A 6,052-nucleotide genomic window follows, 5' to 3' on the forward strand; every position below is an offset into this window, starting at 1 on the left:
GACATTATTTTATTACCTCTTTCATATTTCTATTTCACTTTCTTCCTAATTTTGTCCTAGTTTGTCTTATACTAGAAAATCTTAATTACTGTATCATGCTTTTCTATAACAAAAATATATACTGAAATTAAATTCTTTTTATTTCAAATGACTATGAGATTTTAATGCAACAATAAAATGTTGCACAAATTTAGTGTCAAAAAATGACAGGAATGAGCGACAATGACTTAGCCTTTCTGAGATTTGGAGTCCAGAAATTGGAAAATAACAACTTGGGGAAGAAAGAGAGAAGTAGACCCCCAAAACTAGGAGGTATCTGACAGGAAAATTAAAAACTACAAAGACATGTTTCTCAATGTAAGAGGCTTGTGGACAAAAATTCTTCCCCTCCTTTTCCTCAGTACTGCTTCTTGCTTCAGCTGTCATTTTTTCCATTTTCCAATTGTTTTGAAAATAATTTTCCTGTATATAGAAAGAATTATTTCATGTTTGGATTTGTTAAATCATAACATTTTCCTTATGTTTCTTTGGAAGAACTTGACTATTCTGAGTCTATTACTACTGGGACTGAATCTACACCTTATGATGATGGGCTCTATGTGTTTGATGGAAGTAATTAATTGATAGGCCTAGCAATGAGAAAGAGGGATAAAGTTCCTGTCTTCAGAAGTTGGTGATTGCCAAAGGCTAAAGCAATTTCTCGATAGTAGAATACTGATCACATACCACCTTGCAGATGCATACATTTTGTAGCCAGTGAGAATGGTAGAGCATGAAGACACAACTTTCTTGGCTAAGAGGCATCTGAAAGCCCCTTAAACTTATTGTCCATCAAAGTATTTTAAAGTTAAACATTTATAAGTAGACAAAAACAAAAATCAATTTCTGGGGGGGAATATGACTTAAGACAAATACTGTATCTTTCCTGTAAAGGTCTTCCCACTGTCCAATTTTTATTAATTTATTTTTTCTCTACTTCATATTATGAACACTTTAATATTAGACAATAAACAACAAGCTTAATACATTGACAGAGTTTTAGTCATAATGCAAATTCACATTCAAAAGCACAAACAATAATAAAACTTTGTGGGCTACCTCCTCTTGAGAGTTGCTAATTCATGAAAAGTTGGACTAGAGAGTATTCCATGCAGCAATTTACTTGTGGATACATGTCTGGGGTTATCCTGTCCTTGGTTACTCAGAAACTGAATACTCCTACCCTGCCTTAGCTTTTATTACTCGACAACATTGTCTTTGTTTTAATACATACCCATGACTAAAAAGGATTATTCTAGGAGGGTCATAAAACCAAAGTGTTTGAGGTAATGTCTCTTGTAGAAAAGTTTAAGCCAAAGAAAACTTACTCTAGTGGAGAATTTTGTAAATGTAATATTGTGAGTGTTGTTGAGAGGTAAGGATAACAATCTATTTTAATCCCATGTCTCTTCATGAAATTGTTTAAAGCTGTATGAAATTATTTGGTTGAATATGTAGGATATGATGAGACCTGTCTGTTGTATGGAAGGGAAGGCAGCCACCTGTGGTGAGGGGTGTAGAGGAAAGGGCCTACCTACTCTATTAGGCTTGGCCCATAAGTCCCATCTTTCCAGTCATAAGAGCAGAAGAACTGGGAAGATCATTGTCTACTGAAAGACTAAAGTGGAAATTACCTACTTTGTGAAATTGTGATACTAATAATTTCTCTTATAGGGCTGTTGAATGTAAGAAATAAGAACAATATAAGTGTTTATACATTAGCTATTATTTCTGTTTCTATTAATAATATTCTTATATGTACCAGAAGTCCTTGAATTTTCCATCCAGGTCTGCAGAATTTACCGTCAAATTTTACTTTCTCTTAAGTGATAGCTCTTTGTTTTGACTGAGCACTGACCGTTGTTAAAGGTTTGGTTACCTGTCAGTGGTGCTGTTGGGAAATAATGGGACCCTTCAGAGATGGGCCTAGTAGGGGAGTCCTTCAGTCACTGAGGGTGTGCTCTTGAAGGGGACAGTGGATCTTAGGCCCTTCCTCTTCTCTTTCACTTCCTGGTCATGATGTAAATGGTTTCGTTCTGCCACATGCTCTTACCATAACATGTTCTCTTACCACAGGCCCAGAAGGAATGGGGCTGTCAATCATGGACTGAAGGTCTCAAAACCATGAGCCAAAGTAACCCTTTTATCTTTGTAAGTTAAATCATCACAGATATTTGTTATAGTGATGGAAAGCTAACATAAACACTATGCTATTGATTCAAGTCATTTACTAAGTGAACATAGGGGTGCAGCTGTGTTCAAAGGAGTAATATTGGTGTCCTACATTTTTCACTCTTGATGACTAGATGACAAAAAATTAGCATGGAGTAACTCGAAGCCTAATAAGTCACATCCAATTTCTGAGAGATATATTTTGATTAACACATGGTTTTCTATGGTATAAGTAATCTGGGTCTTATTTATTCCTCCAGAATTTAGTAACTGAGATGAGACAAAGCATGAGGATATCTTAAGGCGTGGGGTGGGTGGGAAGAGGAATCTTTGGCTTGGTATCATTGGTGGAAGGGTGATAAAGTCAATGGGAACGATCTCATGGGGTGCCAACTGCTGAGCACCTGCAGGACCAGGCTGGTGAGATGGGGCTGGGAGGGTGTGGGAGAGTACTTTGCTAGGGGCAGGTGAATGGTTGATGTGTCACTAAAATTCCCTGGCAGGCTGCCTATAACCCTGGCTGTGGGACAAGTTGTCATGCTGGAGATGAATTGTCAGACCTAGTTTGGAAGGCTGTAAGTTTAAAATGTTTTATGTTTCTGGCCAGCTCCATCTCTTCTAACCCAGTCCAGTGCACCATGTTTCTTCTTAGTGTTGGTGTCTCTTACTAGAAGGTGAAATTTAAAAAGGAATGAAAGTAAAAGACATGGAAAGAGGAATAGCATTTCTCTCAGTTCCCTAGTGGAAAAGTATAGCACATTTCCAGGTCTCTCATCTTTACCTTTTTCTTCTTTATTATCCAGTCAAACCAGGGTTTTAAAATCTTATTCCTAGGAATGCTTAGGGATTTTTGTATTTGTTTTTTCTTATGAAGAAATAATCACCTCCTCTAATACCTGACAGAAATAGTATATTTTAAAAATTAACATTCTATCCTTTTCTAAAAACAGAGGTGGTGATAGTAACTTGTTTTTGGATCACATTTTTACACTTGTTTGAGAAATCACAAGTGATTCCACTTGGTTATGCAAACAGAAGAGTCTGATATTTTAAGGAAAAGATCACAAAGATTCTTCAGGACTTTATAAAAAAGGTAGCCTTTCCCTGTGTTCCCTTGGCATGCAGTTCTCTTCAGAAAACTAGTTGAGATGAGGGACAAATTAGAAAATTAAAGTAGATGTGAGTGTGTTTGTACCTCATACTGGTGAAGTGAGTCAGACCAGTTATTTTTCCAAGAGGATTATGAAAGTTTAATTTAAGGAACCTGAGTAATTACTTGGACAAAAGCCAACAAATTGCAACACAGAACTTATGCCCGGCTCTCAGTGAGCATTCCTGTCAACAGCTACGAAGTTTAACTGGTTCAATTCTTATCAAAGACCTAATATATAGAGGGCATGCTCATCTCACTAGAGCTCTGGAAGGATGCAGAGAGGCCTTTTCTGAAACCACGACTCACAGTGTTCCTCTCCCAACCCTTCTACTACCCATGCTTTTATCATTCTTATATCTGAATTCCTTTTAAGTGTAGGGTTTGTCCTTTTTACCTTAAATCCCCAATTCTTTGAACAAAGGCTAGTGCTCACTGAACACTCATATAATTATAAATTTTAATTAAAAATGGGAACATTTAAACTTGAAGGATTATTGAATTTGTTTGGTGACAGAGTATTTAAAAGATATTTGATAGAATATAAATGGAATCCAAGATTGAATTTAACTGGGAAATAAGGAAAACCTATCTTTAAGCCCCCAAAATCTAGACATTATACAGCGACTCCAGGTGAGAAGATACAGCTTAGAAATATTTTATGTGAAAAATTTAGTTGAAAGTAAATAGCATAAATCAGCAGTGTCCTTGGGATACAAATTTATTGTGACCATAAGCCCTATTATTTAAGAGATGTCTAATCTACAGAAAGTGATTGTACTGGTTTTCTTTATGCTGATTTTGGATACTAAACAACAACAGAAAAAACTGTAAGTAATAAGTATGTTTAATGGAGGCTATCCAGAATAGTAAAGAAACTCAGAAAGTGCAAAATAATTGGTAATATGTAGGACATTTTTAGGTGAAAAAAACTTTTCATGAACTTTAATCTTCAAATATCAGAGAACCTATTCTTTGGAAGAAGTGTTATATTTGTTCTTTGTTGTATGAAGGGCAAATGGGTGGTGATTTTAGGAAGGCACATTTTATCCCAATGGAAAGGACTTCCAGATTTGGAGACTTATTGAATGTTATGTGGAATGAGGACTTCTTTATCTGTGCATTTTCAAATAGGCTGTATAGGGCCTTGAGTGTCCTTTTGAACTTGAGGGTCTGAAAAATAGTTTGTAGAGATAAAATGTGGGGCAGGTGAAGCTGCTCAGAGGGATAGGCTGTCTCACTGATTTCAAGGCCAACCTTGATCTGGTTCTGTGGTATCTGAATAATATAATTCAGATCACTTGAAATTCATAAGATCAAACATTCATTGTTACCAATTCCCTATACCAAAGTATTTGCTAGGAATCCAGACAGAATAATAAGCAAGATTCAAACTCTGCCCTCACTTATACTTAAAAGTATAAGTATACTCAAAAGTATAAGTGTCCATGAGCCTTTTGCACTAAAGATCACCATTTCATCTGGAGGTTTTATTCTCATATTTCACTGAACTTTCTTGTATAATTTATATGCTTATTGGTTCTCCAGATGTACTGGCATTTCCTTGAAGACATGGATAGCTTCTCATTGTTCTTTAACTTGACCACATTCTTAAAGCACAGTGGTTTGTGTATAATAGTGCTTGTATAAACAGACCATGCAGATCACTACCCTGAAAATATGTTGAGAACAAGAAGATACCCTAGGAAAGCCCGGGGCAGAGGCATGGTTTAAAAATTGACAAAATCATTAAGAAGTCTCCCTCTAGGCCTTGCAAATGAGAATAGGAGTAGAGTAAGGGGTTAGTAAAAGATAAAAAAGCAAGACTGGCTCCAAAAATGATGAAATATGGCCTACAGAGTTATTAGTCAAGCCAGGACAATAACTTGAGTTATAGCAGATGGGCAATGTTGCCTGGGGAATTGCTTAGTCAAATACATCATACATCATTCAGTACCAAACAGCACACACAAAAATAGGTTGTGGAAATGTTAGAGCTCCCAGGGTTTGAGTTCATATAGAAAGAGGAGGAGCAGGTAGTTTCAGAGAAGTCAGAAGTTTAATTTTAAGGTAAAGACATGCTTTTCTGATCGAAGCTCAGATGGGGCTGGATTCAGAGGACCAATTCAGAAAACAAGGGAGCCCACTAGCTCCAAGAGGAGAAGTTAATTCTAATAAGCAGCATTTAGGTGAAATTGAAGGTCCCATAGGATCTGGAGTCCAGGTTTTCCTTGGGCAAAGAGTGCTCTGGATATGAGGTATCACTCAAAAGAGACAAAATGGTTGCAAAAAGTTGTAACCAAGGATAAGTGCAAAGGTAAGCTGACCAGGTTGATTCAGGTGACAATGTTACATATGAACAAATAATATATACTTTACATCTTAATCAGTTTTTTTCATTTTGAGTTTTCTTATGTTTTTTCAGCAAATATTTATTTTGGAAAAATCTTGGATTTACCCCTACTTCAAGTGTGGTCAGAATACTATGATGACAGACTTCATCTGAGATGTAAGACAGGCAAGGCAGCACTTTGCCTTGGAACTCAGAAATGGGCCAGTGAAACAATACCAACCTCGGTAAGTGAAGCCTAGACCTGAAGTCACAGATGAACAAATGTGTATTACAGCCAACATTACTCACAGTTAATACAGTAGTCTTGGGTCATAACACCATGTGCATTTGTCCTGCCC

The sequence above is a fragment of the Heterocephalus glaber genome, unplaced genomic scaffold (genome assembly GCF_053883595.1).
Source record: "Heterocephalus glaber isolate CG9 unplaced genomic scaffold, H.glaber_assembly_v1.0 deba00000122, whole genome shotgun sequence".
NCBI classification, from domain to species: Eukaryota; Metazoa; Chordata; class Mammalia; order Rodentia; family Bathyergidae; genus Heterocephalus; species Heterocephalus glaber.